Source organism: Centruroides vittatus, unplaced genomic scaffold (genome assembly GCF_030686945.1).
Source record: "Centruroides vittatus isolate TY-2023 unplaced genomic scaffold, ASM3068694v2 contig_866, whole genome shotgun sequence".
Taxonomy (NCBI): domain Eukaryota; kingdom Metazoa; phylum Arthropoda; class Arachnida; order Scorpiones; family Buthidae; genus Centruroides; species Centruroides vittatus.
This window is the reverse complement of record NW_027122565.1, coordinates 959,098-975,676: the sequence shown is the minus strand read 5'-3', so window position 1 is coordinate 975,676 and position 16,579 is coordinate 959,098. Positions and strand designations below refer to the sequence as shown.

General features: G+C 28.8%; 1 protein-coding gene across 1 annotated transcript in view; it reads left to right on the top strand.

Moving 5' to 3' along the window:
• LOC136982849 (sodium/potassium-transporting ATPase subunit beta-like) overlaps positions 1-16,579 on the top strand; it is a 165,659-nt gene that overhangs the window by 98,647 nt on the left and 50,433 nt on the right. The window contains exon 2 of the mRNA XM_067279379.1: positions 3,924-3,986. The gene's annotated coding sequence lies outside the window, so the exon portion shown is untranslated. The remainder of the gene's footprint in view (positions 1-3,923; positions 3,987-16,579) is intronic.

The window sequence follows — 16,579 nt, the reverse complement described above, 5'->3', positions numbered from 1 at the left end:
ATATATTGTATTTCTGGATGATACTTTGTCTTTACTTATAATTTATAATACAGTCGAATTTCCAATTATGGCTACATCTTAACAACGATCATGTAAACGGTGGGTATATTTTTTCAAAAATTTTTTTAAAGAAAAATGCATACGAAATAACCTCCAAACTACGTCTATTTTTGTGTTCTCGTCAGTGATCGTTGTTCAGAGGTTTGGCTGCATATATGTTTTTGATATGGAGTGCTTTTGCGTGTCGTATTCACAGTGTTGAATTACCCAATTCGTTAAAATCACATTGCAATTTAAGAAAACAGTGTAAGATGAATCGTGTGATTCTTTGTGTGGCTTTCGTTAAGACGTGTAATATCATAAATCGCGCGTTTTATTAGTGTGTTGACTATCATTTGACTAACTGTTGAAACGTAACGCATCAATAGCGTAACTAAAACCGATGATCAGGAGGAATTGCAAATTTACGTTCACGCCTGTACCACTGTGGATTAAGAGATATTGCATATACGTATGTATAAGTGTGTTTATCACATTCAAATCTTTTTCCTGTACTTATTTGATTATTTCTTTATTTATTTACAATGGTAAAGGGCGCTTCGGCATGGCTTACGCTGCTGTAAAGCGTGTAATTAAAACATGAAATTCACATAATTCATCATACAATTTATGTTTTATCAATTATCACATGACAGTTTAAAACCTGGAAAATCATGTGAGTTGTTTAAAGCAAAACGCAAAAACTCGCGCAAATTTTTGCGTGTTAAACTACCACTTATAAAGCGAATTACAGTATATTGAAAAATGATTAGGCCTATTTTACGTAATTAGTCGAAATATCATTTTTTTTAATACAGAAAAATATATTATAAAAAAAATTGAACTTATTTAATTCTTCTATATTTTATTATAGATTCTAATTTACTGTACGTTTTTAACAAATACATTTTTTCTATCAAATATTCCATTATTTTATCAAGGTAAAAAATGTCATAATTTTACATTTAGTTAAATAAAAAAATATAAAAAATTACTTTATTTTTATAATGAATTTTATAAACGTGGAAAAAATGTCTTCTACAAATTTAAAATGATTTATGGAGAAATTTAATTGATAAGATTAATTTTCTTTACTAACATATTGTTTGGTCCAATGGATTTCAATAATTTAATATTTCATTATTTTAAAAAAATGATAAAGAAATTACAAATTAAGCAAAGTGATTCACTTTCTAACAAGTGATTTATTAAGAATCATTTTTTTTCCGATGAATTCATAAATTTAAAATTTTCTGGATTAATTTTATCGAGAGAAATTGCATTCATAATGTTTTCATTACCTTCGGCTTCTTTATCTGTAATATATAACAACATAATATAGTCAAACCTCTTAACAACGGCCACTGATGGGAACATAAAACTGGCCGTTTTTTGGAGGTCGTTTTTACGCACTCAAAAAGTAATGTTTATGAAAAATGATCGCTGTTTTAAATGTGGCTTTTATTAGAGGTTCGATTGTATTTTTTTATCCTTCATTATTTTTACTTAGGAAACTTATTCCAAAATAATTCAACATAACTTTCAGATTACTTATTCGAACATATATTTTAAGTGTATTAAATAATTTTGTCACATATTTAAAAATATATTTATATAAATATACATGAATGTGTGTTCCTGTAGACCTATATGTATATATAAAGTATAAGTTCGTTTTAAGAGGACCTAGGAGGCCTGGGGCTTTCTTACAATGAAGTTATATACCTCATCTAAGAGTTTACTCTTCATTCATAGTGGTATAAGAGTGAATGTAAATTTGCACGTTGTAATTCAAGGCCCGTAAATATAAGTTACTAATTTTTATTAATATAAATATACTTTAGAATAAATAAGGTTTGCTAATTAATTTTATTACAATGAGGATCAACACACAAACACTGAAATTACTACCAAAGTGGCTTAATTTAATATGATATTATATGTAGGCCTACATATACAGTATGGCATCTGGCTATATGCATAATATGTTAATATCGTTCATACAACCAGATTAAATGTATTAAACTTTAACCATATTAAATGCACAACCGTATACAAAGAAAGTAAACGTCAGCTTTCACTAAAAATACAATTAAGCTTCTTTGAATGAAAATTTGATGGTCTGTAACTAAAGTAGTTTATTTGGCTTTTGCAGGTAATTACAGGACGGTAATCACGAATAGAGACTTAAAATTTAAATAAATAAAAAATAAATCCACTAAAGAAAAGTCGCCTCGAGAAAATTAATTGCAATTAAAATAAAATCGTAAATATTTTAATTCTGTAGATTGAAACTTTAAATAATATGAAAATAAATTATTAGACAAATTGTAATCCTACTGCATTATAAATGATGATCCAATTAAGCTCACAATATAACAATTAAACAGTTAAAATTCAAATAATTTTGAGTAAGTTGGCATTTAAATGGCACCATTGATTCGTGATGTTGATTTGCTATGATATAATATATCTATATATCTTCCTTCTAATAGTGCTACTAACAAATTATTTAGATAGAAGCGGAATTTGATGTAATCCTAAATGTCTGCCGACGGATTTGAAAATTGATGAGTGGTTTCCTCCTCCCAGTATTAAAATATAACCATTTATGATGATGAATTGGATTTTCCTAATAATTTGTTAATGGTAACACAGGTTGATGGAATAAGGTACATTGCGATGCATAATAAATTTAAATTAATATTTGAATAAGGTCGATCTGCTAAGGAAGTGCCTTCCAGAAAGACTTTCCATGGAAAACAGACCCCGATTCGTGCGTTAGACATGTGAAAAACCCGAAAAACTCCACGTGACCAACCCTTTGCTGAGGTGCGAACTAGTGATCACATGTTCAGTGGGTTTATCAACTCGGTCCCTGATGTTAACAGAGAGTTGGGGTATGATGCAGGAAATTTATATAAAACTAAGCCAGATTTGTAAACAATACGTTTAGTTTGTAATCTAGAAACAATTCTAGCATTGTTAAATTTATTAGGTAATTTTATTGAATTTCGTTTCCTTAATTCATAAAATAGTTTTCTTAGACTATAAGTTGTCTTTCGATTTAACTGACAAACTATGGAGCTTACAATGTACAGTACAAGATGTATTAAAATATGTTCGAGTATACTCAAACATATTTTACTACATCTATTTTAATACATCTTGTACATTGTTTTTTTAAAATTATAATATACATCGAGTAGTAATTTATACTCATTGATTCAAAATTTTAGCGTGTTCTATTCGCGAATAAAATAAAAACAGTTCTAAATATTTATGCTGCCATTAATCCTTTAGGATAGAAGTCTTTTGTCCGTTTAATCAGGGTTTATTATACCAAGGTATAAACTGATTTATTCAAATTATATTAGAGATATTGAAACGATTATAATAGACTTGATTTTTTTTACTTCCGTTTCTCAAGTTTAAAAAATTTTGTAAATAAACGTTATATTTGAGATTTACATTGTTTAAGAGATTTTAAAAAGTGATCGGTTTGAGAAAAAATTGCTCCTTCGTGACCAATCAAGCAAATCATATCAATTTCACTTAAAATCTTCGTTGCCTGCTTTTTCATTTATTATATATTGCAGGGGACGATATATTTTCTTGTTCACGTTCCTTCCTTTAATTTTATTAATGTACATTTAATTTTATTTTACACTGAATAATCTAAATAAAATATTAATTTAAACTTATTATGTATCGCAATTACAATATAATCAAATTATATTAAAATTACCGAATATTTATCATTTATTATAACGTAGCATGAACAAATGATATAATTACGGAGTGTTAATTAAGATTTTTAAACGTTTATAATTAAAGAAGATACAGTTTTTTATATGATTATAATTATACGTTTTTCTTTATAGCCCTCGCCATGCTGCCATTAACCATCGATCAAATAAACAGAAAAAAAGATGACTGCCATTAACGTAAGTAAACAACCCAATGGCATCTTACGTTATGTATATATATATATATATATTTTTAAAAATGTGTAGTAGTTTATAAGCTATTTTTAACACGTCTAGAAGGTATTCTTATCAAAATTTTAAATTACAAAAAAGTAAAGTATAATTCGGCTTGTATAGTAGCAAAGATCGTCAAGAAAAAGCGCGTGGTATCGTAGTGTAAGGAGAAAAATCCCTGGAAGGGATGGCAGACTTTGCAATCAAATCTGATCCAAGTTCACATAGTTGAAATTTCTCGAACACTTTTAATCTTTTTATACGGTCAACTGGAGCCGAAACGAAACCAACAAGGAACTACAATGGGATAACAACTTTTGTTTTCAGCCAACCGATAAATTTGGATGTAATATCCCTATCCAGGTTCTTATTCGGTCCCAAGTGTGTTTCCTTCCATCGATCGAACAAATAAAAAAGAATTTCTCATCCTAACCCAACATAACTTCTTCTGATCTTTACACTGGGATCTAATCTTAAGAGCAATTTCTTGATTATGATAGCTATTGACTCCTATGATTTTCTACTCTTTTATTATGATAATCAGTTACCATCATTAAAATTAACTTGGATCGATTTTTCAATTCTTTCGCCGAATCAAGTTATAATTTATAATAAAGACAAAGATTTGTGGCCTAGTTTAAAAAAATACACATACCAATCTTAAGAATAAATTTATACAAACTTTGACTTAAATTTTAGCATAATAATTTGTAGCGAGAGAAATTTTTGATAAATTATCTACTTTACACAAATAACTCGAGTTAAAATTAATATTTAGAAGATGTAATATCATTCTCTGACCATAAATTAATCTAGTTTGATCCTTATCTACTAGAAACTAGATTAATGTAAGTAAAATAACGATTAAAGAATCAAATCAAGGTCAAAGGTTAGAATCTTTTAGAGTTTATTTTAAGATTTAGCCCTTAATTAACCCATTTTAAAAGCTAAACTAAAAAAAAAAAAAAATTACCGCCAAAAAATCGAATTGAAATATTTAAATTTACTTATTTACTATTCATGTGACCTTAGTGACCTTTAATCAAATTTTAAAATCGAAATTTATTGCGAGTTGAGTGCGAAAGTTTAGTCGAAACAACAGATAAAATTGATTTTAAACGAATTAAGTTAGATACAAATCACCCTTAATGCTATAAAGGTAAATCTCGAATTTACGCAATTACATAAAGAATTGATTTTTATTTTTGACATTTGCCTTAAATTATCATTGTTTGGTAGATTTGAAACGAGATTGAAAAGGAAAAGATCAAATCTGGTTACATTTCACGATGCACCAAGTTTAATTATGCGTAGGAATGGATCAAAATCAGTTAAAGATAAGCAAAACGAGATTTGATGCCAGTAATCTAGATAAATTACAATGTAAATGAAGGGTCAAGAAACACGGGCTTAAACGAGGATTTTCTACCAATAAACACTTCAGTTTAACTATAAACATGCAAAATTGGAGTAATGCTTGCCAAAAATCAAAAAGAAAAACCTTGTTATATGCATACAAAGTCGAAACCAAGTTAAGATATTGGTTCCTTGTTTCTTATGTAGCATAGTAACCGTCTTCATTACTGGAGAAAAAGGACATTTCTGTGATTTATAACACGAATTGAAAGCGTCTTGTTGGAAAATACGCGACGCTCTTATTTGTTTTTACGTTTGAAAATTTGTTTTGTTACTGATGTTTAAGAAAACATCATAAATTCTTCACATTAATGTCACAAACTAAGATCAATATACAAGATACTTCTGATATATGCAACTGTTTGATATATTACCAATAATAAACATTTTTTTTTAAGCTCGTACGGACGCTTTATAATTTTCTTTCATAGATTTCTGTCATGGGTATTGTTTTTATTAAACGTCCAAACGAGAATTTCCAACTAACAAAACGATTATCTTGAATTTATAGTTAACAAGAGAATTATTATTGCACATAAAACACGATCTTAATACAAAAAAACTAAGTGAAAAAAGATTTGTGATGATTGGATTACTTAGAAAATGCACTTATGGAGAATATAAGAAGCTTCGATGATGGATTTTTTAAAAATATATGTCCTAAATTTTAAAATGTAAATATGTTTCTTTTTTAAAATAAATTCTAGATGAGAAATTCTGATATAAAAAATGAATAGAGAGTAGATAAAACCTTCTCTGATAAAGAACTATTTAATTATTTTTTAACACGTTCATCCTGTATAAATTCTAAGCTATATTTAAAGCGTATGTCAGTTAAATATCTAAAAAGTTTCTCAAAAGTTGTTTACGATATCAATTTTGTCTTTTTTTTTTTTTTTTTAATTAAAAGAAGTAAATTCTCTAGTTTAAATTTATAAAATGTATTAAAAACATGTACAGGAAGACTTAATACTTAGTTAATCAATGCATCTCTCCATTGAAAACGACTAAATTACGAACGCGGATGTTCCAAATCAGCTTTTATCTCGATTAATCGATTTCTGGGCATGTTTATTTAAAACATACTTTAAAAAGCTAACTGAATTGAGATATGTTTAGAAAAGTTAAGGTGTAGACAAGTATTTAAAGTTCAGACTAAAGCACAATCAAATTATTATTATTATTTTTGTTTCCTATGGAATAGGACAACGCAACGTATAGGAGGTATGCCTCCCGCGAGGACCTTCTATGGACACTTGCCCTATTTCGGTAATACATACTTGAACGACAATTTTTATTTTTATTTTTTTTCAAATTTCAGCCAATAAAATCCAGAAAACTCCACATGATAGTTCGTTGGTCACGCTCGAACCCGCGACTTCAGTGTTCAGTGATTTTATTCACTCTGCCATTGATGGACTTAAAATTATTTTATTGAAAAATGAATAGTTTTCAGTAGATTTAGAGAGATACTTTTTAAATGTATTATTATTAATATTACTTTTTATGGAAATATACTGTAACTATATTCATTCGCATGTATGAGTATATTAGCCTATTTATGGAAATAGCAGATAAAATTAAAATTATATCAATTAATATTTTAAAAAAACATCAACTTTAATCAATTTGTATGTAAACTTCTTACAGATAAACTAATTAACAAATTTCAAAAATTCAATTAATCTCCATAAATCACCGCTTAAAGTTTAAAGCTTAGAAAAGAGGATTGAAATTTTCAAAAGTTTTATACGAAAATATTCGAGACGATGCTCCGAACAATAGTATGGTATTTGTTAGACAATGAAGATAGCTTATCCGTCTTTGCCACGTTGTTTTAGAAACTCGGACCATAAATTTCGTTGATGTTGTGACATTGAAAGAATCGAGTGACCTTTTCCAACTTTTCAATGACTCTTGTATTCGCTTTTATGTCAATCATAACTTCTTTTTTTAAGTTTTATAAGTATTATAAGTTGCGTGTTGTAGTATGGTAGAAAGACACGTTTCTACCGGAAGGATTCGAATTCGATTACAGTTAAAAAGTATCATCAAGATGAAGGAGTATAATTTAAAATGATTCTAACGAATATCTTCCATGCTTATTTTACTGTAATATCTAAAAATTCGATTAGAATAGAGATAAAAAAAACTAGTTTTTAATTTAGTGGAAAAAACTTTGAGTAAATAAAAACCTCTGAACACTTGTCGCGGGTTCGCGCTTGACAAACGGACTGGCCACACGGACCGGTGCTCGATGATTTTATCCACTTGTCTAGTTAATGGGCTTAAAAAATTGGATGAATTATTATTAGAAGTTCTCACTAGACATTGTAAAATCAGGAACAGTATACTATATTCGAATACAATGAGGACTTCTTGAAGAAAGAATAATTTGTTCAATTTTTAATTATTTTAATGAACGTCCATTAAATCAAAAAGCTCAAAAAAAGCGAACATTTTTAATTATATTTAACAAAGAGGCGCTTATATTTTTAAGTACTTTTCTCCTAACTCTTTCAACTAGATTTTCAAATGAATGTAAAGCTTTAGAACTTAAAATGTTTATGAAAGAAATTAAACTGAGTGGAGAATTGAATTATTATTATTAAGTGAGACATTGATAATGTAGGGTTGCATGGACGTCCGCAGAAAATTTACCAGGGCGGCAAAGCTTGGAGACAAATAATTATATCAATAAATTTTTAATGTTTCTGGATTTTTTTTTTCACAAGTAGATAATAGAATACAGTATTGCATCAATATGATGATAGATAAAGCGCCCCATGGTCGAGGATATAAGGTTATATATCTTAATCACTTTTACGATTACAGTTTGTAGAATTTTTATTCGATCCCAAGGGAGATCAATGCTCCGTTTGCCCCCTCTGCGGACGGCCATGTAGGTTTGTGTGTAAAATTTTAAGCTTATTTTTGGTTAAGAGCTGCCTATGACTCTCTATTCCTTTCTAAAGCCGCTTCTGGTTAAAGAAAGATGTGATAGAAAGTAAACCTCTGCATTTTAATTTACAAACCTCTGAACCACGGCTTCTGACAGAGACTTATAAAAATGGTCGTTGTTGGCAGGTACCCGTTATTGAAGATTCGACTGTATTTAATAACTGCTTTTTTGTTTTAATCTTATTTAAAGCTTGCAAGTATATCGTGTTTACAAGTATATTTATATTTATATGTAAAAAATGACATTTAGTTAGTTCAGTAGTAGGAAACGAGCTATTATCTTATCAGTTCTCGTAACAAGATTTACGTTTATTTATACATCTTCACGCGATTTAACACTGGTTTTAACGCATTTAACTAATATATTAATAGAAAAATAAATTGCTCAAATCCTGCCAAAAGAAAATTCAATTTATTATTCATTTTCTCCAATTTCAAGCTTCCAAAAGTTAACAACAAAAAATAATTGGAAGTTACTCGTAGAAGAAGTTGATAATATCATAACGTTGTAACACAATTAAAACAGTTTATAAAAATTCATTCTTAAGTGCCATTTGTATCGTGATATTTTTGTTTACGTAATAGAAACAGTAAGATGTTGAGATGTTCGCTTAAAGATTTCACCGTTACAGATCAGTAATTAAAGAGCATTTAAGAGTTCTCCATTAAAGAAAAATGTCGTTACACCTACTTCTGAATACATAAGCTTATTACACGCAGCTGTTACTGACTCCAACGCGATATAACATACGAAAAATAAAAATAATAAGGTTGAATCACTAAAGATGATACCTTTTACTACGAGAGAGAAAAAATTGTTTGGCAAGTTTCTCACATTTTCAATTCGTGAATTTTATTTTATTTTAAAGAGTTAAATTGTAACCACAAAATCCTCATGTTTAATTTTAAATAAAAATTTTAAATTTTTATGAAGAAAGAGTGAATTGTTTTTTCCTTTAATTCTTTTCGCCCTCTGGGTAGAGCTCTAAAAAGGCCTTTTCTCTACACGCATCGTGGAAGTTTAGTCGAGTCCACAATGGAACAGCCGGTAGTTTGGTTTCATCGGATAAAGCTACCTAACACTTGGACGAATGTCTCTCGGGTGCTTAGTCTCGATTTATGTGAGTAACAACGCGAACGTGTCGGGAGTGTCACGTGTCACGAACTCGTTCAGTGAATGGTCTCAATGGACGACTTAGAACCACGTGATATTCTCATATAACTCGAGATTAAACATCCCGGAAGGACTTTCTATGGGAAACTGGCTTCTATTTAACTAAAACACACGTGAATAAAACCCAGAAAACTCCAAATGGCAGCCCGTTGATCAGGCACGAACCCACGATTAGTGTTCAGTGCCTTTATCCGGTTGTTCCACTGGTAAGCAGGCGGACATATCTGGGACTTACCGTCGTGAACAAATCTTGCTTTCCCGGATTTGATTCCAGCATTCCCAGAGTTGTATGTCTGTCTATGTCTTAACCTCTTTGACCATCTGACCAAACATTAAATGGAAATTTTTGAACAGTTTTAAAATATTCACTAATAAAAGTTGTAATAATAATAAAAAACTAATTTAACCAGAAAGAAATAGAGACGAAAAGGGCTTATTTGTCGAGTAGAGAAATATTTGATCTCCATCTAAAAAATGGTGTCAAAGTAAATATAATTCAGTAAAGCTTATGTTTAATTCATATGCTGTTGAAATACTGTACTACCTGATAAGCGTTTAGATATAAAATTGTTAAATATTTAATTATCTATCATTTGTTTAAGAATTTATCAGTGCAATAACAGCAATGAATTAAACATAAAATTTGTTGAATTATTATATTTATTAACAAAACTATATCTTGTTTATAAAATCGTACTGCATGATGTATTACCAGTTTAGAGGTATGAAGGAGTACATGTCAGGAGTTGAAATTTGGCACAGAGTATTAGGTGCCCAAATCATGCGCGCATAAAAAAACCAGACTTGTAGGTAATCAGGGGACCGAGAACTGAGACAAAATAAAATACAAAATGGCGACACTCTCTAGAATCAGGCAGTAGTGCGAGATTTGCGCATGCGTTGCTCGTTAGTAAGTTGTTAGTAAGTTGTTAGTAATATTGTGAAATCGAATTTTGACAAACGAATCTTTGAAAAAACCCATTTACCTGTCCCGTGTTATTCCACACATATTTCTGGTCGCCACGTGCTAACCTCGACCGATCGACCGGAGATATCTCGTTTCATCATCGAAACTTTTTGAAACTAGATGGCGCGCTTTATAATTTTATATTAAAACTAACTTCCGAAATATAATTATTTTTTCTTTTTACATTAATTAATATATATATATTTCGTTTGTGCAAAATAAAAAAATAATTGCGAACCAATAGCCACCATTATTTTTTCAAACACGGGAAATTTTCGCATTGACAAAAATTCAACCTGGGGCGTCATGCGACAGAGAGAAATTTCAACATTCGATAGGTTAATTTCAGTGAAAATGCATCGTGGATGACCTCGTGGTCGTGGCTGTGGCCGGCGAAGTTTGAATGATCGCGCTCAAAACCAGCGATAGCAAAGATGATTGGAGAATGAGAACGAGACCCGTCGTGAGCGTCCAAGTGATCCCGCTTAGTAGTGAGTCTCCGAGACATAGTCTTGTTCCAAATACGGCCTTGCCGTTTTACTTGTTTTCAGATATTTTTTAAGATGGAAATTAGATATAATTAGATGTTTCTATGCAATTTTATTTACCGGTAATTATAGTTAGTATTTGCATTTTGTTTTTACGGATTAGAATATATTGATGTCTTCAGTTCTTGCGAGAAGGTATAGGATATGTTCGTATAGTATTTGTTTTTTATTACAGCAGTGAAGTAGAGTTAAATAACTCCATATACCTAGTAAAGAAATAACAGACTAATTACGGTCGACCCTCCCAATAACGGCCATCTGTAAACAGAGGCCATTTTTTCAGGAACTTATATATTTTCTTTAAGAAGAATGCATACAAAATTTTTAAAAATCCAGCGACGGGTTGAGTAACTTTTCCGACTGTTATGAGATTTTGTTTAAAAACTAACTTTTATATTATTAGTCACAATAAATAAAGTTGTGTGTGGCGCCATCTGTTATTCAATTTTATTATAAAATATTTTTATATTTTTAACTATTATAAAATGGCAAAAAGCCAAATTTTCAGTTTTATAAAAAATTATAAATACTAAAAACGAGTAAAATTTTCATTAAGTTCGACTCCTCTGAAGATACGACACATATAACCCCACTCTATTTTACCACCCCCTCGACCTTTTATCGCCAAACTTAATAGCATTTATGCTCTTACTTACAAACTACCGTGCCAAATTTCGTTTCTTAATCTTTCCCTATCCTGAGATATTAAACGAAATAGATGCCAGTATACACACGCACACACCCACACATACATATCCACGGAATTTTTCCCCTTTTTTTACTGTTTTGAGTTCAGGAGGTCTCAAAATATGGAGATTTGCAAAAAACACGGAGGGTCAAATTTGACACAATTCCAATACTTTCCTTTATATACAGTGAAACCTGTGTAAACCGGACTCCTACGATACCAAATATTTTTGCCGGTTTGGCGGGTTTCCGTTTTGAACAAGTTTTTCTTTTCAGTGTTTCGTTGTGTTTCTACGAATTTTTCCTGTTTAGACAGCATTCCGTTTTATTAATGTTTCATTTTGGACAAATTTTACTTATACATAACAACCGGGAAAATAAAACAGCATCGCTTTGAAGTTTGACTGTATACTAAAACAAACAACAAATATATATATATATTTATATATATATTAATAATTGAATAGATTTACAATTTGAATTTTTAATAAGTTTAATTCACGTATCAACAGAGCGGCATTTATTTCGGTCTGGTATTTACGAGATACTGAAAACACTTGCTACGAATGATTCGTTTCATTGCGTTTTTGTGTAATCTCAGAAGAAGAAAACTATTTTTTTTTTCAAATTTTATTACTTTAAAAATATAATACAATTAACGTTGTTTTGCTTTTTTTAAATATATCTGAGGCCTTAAACAGATAACTTTCCGGACCTCTCTGGATCACTGAAACGCCCTGGGCGTATCTTAATTCGATTAATATTTACTGTACTATATGTAAGTTTACAACACTAGACTAATTATTAATTTTAAAATTATACAAAAGTAATTAAAATAAATGTGATATTTTATTGAATGAATTATACTGATATTTTATATCATAGTATAATTTTCGCTTAAACACTGGTAGTTGGTTGCGGGTTCGTACCTCACCAATGAGCTTGCCAAGTGGAGTTACCCGGGTTTCTTCATGTGTTTAACATCTAAATAAGGATAGAAAGTCCTCCCGAGAGACAGAATGCTCAAGTATTACGTTGCCTTATCACATCAATCCAATTCAATGTATTGATTCTTGTGTTCAAATGTGTCATACATTGCCAAAAGTTCGGCAGTTCTCTCAATAAACTGTTGAAATAAATAAGATCTTTATCATTAAATAAAATAAAAATTTTGATTAAAAAAAAGTAAATTTCAAAAAGCACATTTTAAATATTTTGATATTTTAATTAATTTTAAATTTCTTTTAGTGCAAAAGAAGTTTTTATTATAATGTAAAATTGTTAATAGTGATAAATTCTCTTGAAATTTCCAGATTTATTAATAAAAGTGCATTATAAATTGCTTATGATTTATAAAAAGCCTGTTAGTGTTTTTGATGAGAATTATTCCACAAATTTCATTACTTTAGAAAATGTTTATGATAAAAAATTTTTTAACTATAAAAAAAACTATATTTATCCTCATTTTTAAATTCCTTCAAGCTTTGAGTTACTGGATGACTTTAATCGTTGTAGATAGTAATAACCTATAGAATCATATTAGAAATAAATCGAAAACATTATGTTTAGAAAGATTATATCTAAAAAATTGACTTTTACCCAAAACTTTCTCTTATAAAATACTTTAAATGATTATTGGGGAAAGTCAGGTTTTGAGTTATTCATAGCATTACACCCAGTGGTTCCATGCCTGAAATGCTTGAAATATATCGTGTTTCAACGTACTAAAAGGAATTAATTTTTAAACAGTTTCTTTCTAAAAGTATTAATTTTTAAACACCAGTTTAAATAGAGTTTTGTTCGAAAATTGACAATTCAACCTACAAACACGATTAAAAGAAAATTGAGAAGGTGATTTAAACACTTCCTAACTTTAATTCGAATTCATTTTTTATTTAAAACGTTAATTTCATTAAAAAATAAATATAAAGAAATAAAGTCTAAAACTGTATTTATATTGAAATTTTTAATAAATGATAAATTGTTTGCCGATGAAGATGATTCGTGATTAGTTGATGATAGTTCTGAATATAGAATGAAAATTTTTAATTTGAAATGCATTATAATGCAAAAAATGCTTGTAATTTTTATATTTTAATTAGAAAACAGAAGGTTCGAAACTATACAATATAAAAAAATCACTAGTGAAAACCAGAAACTGACAAACATAAAGATCTAGTTAACTCGCAGTACTAAAAGGAGACTAGTAGTATAGGTTAGAACCTTTTGTGTTGGACAGTTACTGTACTGGTTTTGACTGCTGGTGTTTTCTATCCTTTACGTGGTCAGGCTTTTTATATGGTTACAGGCTGAAGTCCTTTGTGCTAGTCAATCATTCAGTTAAAGCACAAGTTCTTTCTGTGGTTAGTCTTTTTAGTCCAACTGCTATTTATAATCTTTTTTACTGATTTGTCTTTAAGTCCTTTTTATTAGTTCTATCTATTGATTAAAATTTTATTATAACTTTTGTACTCTTTTCTGTAGATAATAATACAGTCCAGCAGAAAGTTATCAGAAAGAACTATCTGAGAGTGTAGCATTCTTTACTACATACTGGTGACAATAAGGACTATTGCATGCAAAGAAAATAGATATTCAAGATGAAAAAAAGATAGAATTATTTGACAAATTAGAAATAAAAAATTTCGTTTTATCCACGCCAATATTATATAGTGTGCTCCCCAAAAGTCCACGTGTTTAGGCATAAATTATAATTTGTTCTGTATATATATTGCTATTTTTTTAATATGTGCTGTTTGGAGGACATTTTTACTTCTCTTTATAGTTTATTGTTGCTCATTTTTGATCTAGATAAAGTAGCATAAGTAATAAAATTGCCATTGATATGGATTGTTGGGATTGGATTGATTGAATAAGACAACGAAGAATCCTCCGAAGAGGATTTCTATGGGAAGCTGATCCCTATTTTAGTGTTAGAAATGTGAATAAAACCCGAAAAATCCACGCTGTTAGTCCGTTGGTCAGGCGCGAACCCACGACCAATTACCACTATTCGGTGGCTTTATCCACTCGGCTACTGGTGCGTACATGGATTTTTGGGATACCTTGTAGATAATTCATTTTAATATTATAAATCACAGCTTTAATATTTGATCTATTCATTTAATTAGTTTCTTAATTGATTTATTTGAGAAAAAGAATTAAAAATAAACATTTTTTAGTAAATGATTAAAAACATATTATTATTTCAAATATTTTCATCATAAAAAATTGAAAAAATGAAATAAGTTAACGAAATTAAATTTAACTTTGGACATTATTTTTATATAGTTAATAAAAAAAAAGAAGTATAAAAAAATAAAATTTCAGGTAGTAATTTATTTTCTATAATAACTCAAACAAAAGGTAATTGTAAATTTTTATTTTATTAGATATGTATTAATTAGAAAAATTTTATAGGATTTTATATATATATATATATATATATATATATATATTGAGCTTTATTAAAGGATATATTTTAACTCTAGTTTGCATTAATTATAATGTACTTTCTTAGAAAAATTGGCCTTGGAATGATTTATTATACCATATTTAAGAGATTTACATTAAAAAATTAAGACTCAAGCAAGTTTGAATCATTCATTCATAAAAAATTGTAATTTCCATGATTTTAGCTTTGAAGATATATATTAAATATTAAAAAATAGGTTTGGCTAATTCTGTTCTCCATTTTGGATTTATCTTCATTTCATATAACAAGGAATGGTGACAAATCCTGTTAGTGACAATGGAGAACAGAATTGTTTAAACTTCCATATTATAAACAAATCTAACTGTTTTATATTTAATATTTTTAAAGCTAAATTAAAAGTACTTATGAATATAGCTTTAAAAATATTTTCAATATCAAAAATTAGGTTTGTTTATAATATAGAAGTTTCCATAGAAGTTTCCAAGTAATACTCTCCATTTGGGATTTATCTTTATCTCATATAACAAGGAATGAAGACAAATCCTGTGATTGATTGTTTAGATTCCATTAGGTATAAATCCTATTAAAATATTTCATAGAATTATTATAAAATTTAAAATATTTTTCAAATCTTTTCAATAAATTTTTATTTTCAAAATTCACTTGTTTATAGTATAAAAATCTAAATAATAACGTTTTCTATCTATAAATAAATCCTTTTGTGTGTTTGTAAAATATTCCAAAATCATTTTAAAATAGTTTTAAAATATTCTAAAAATTTCAAAATATTTTTCCTAATATTTAGAATGTATTATTACAGATATTATATTTATTATTTCTATAAAACTTCTAAAATATTCTAAAACCATTGGATGTTTTCAAATTTATTAAAATCAAAGTATTATTTTTGATTTTAAATTTGATTTTTATTGTAATAAATTTTATAAAACGTTGTTTTAAAGAAGCTGAAAGATAATTTTTCTAATTTTCAAGAAATGCTTTTATAGTTGTTTATGAAAAATTTTTCTCTTTCTGACTCCCCGTTCTCTAATTAATTAGAAGGCCTTTTAATCGCATCTATCATTGGTTCGGCCAGACCCATTATGGCGATGGCTGAACGGTGAGAGACTGGCCTAATCAGGGTTTCTTTCGGGAGGAGTCCAGGAAGTTATACTCTCGAAAATTTAAAAATACCCCCTCTTATAAAGAGTTTTGTAAAATCACACAAATGATTATTGTTTATATGTAAGTAAACTGACCGATTATTTGCATTTATCATCCCTTCACATTAAAAAAAAAATCCCCGGATTATATTTCTGAAAGAAACATTTGGCCTAATATATCCGGCATACAATGCCCATGAAATAG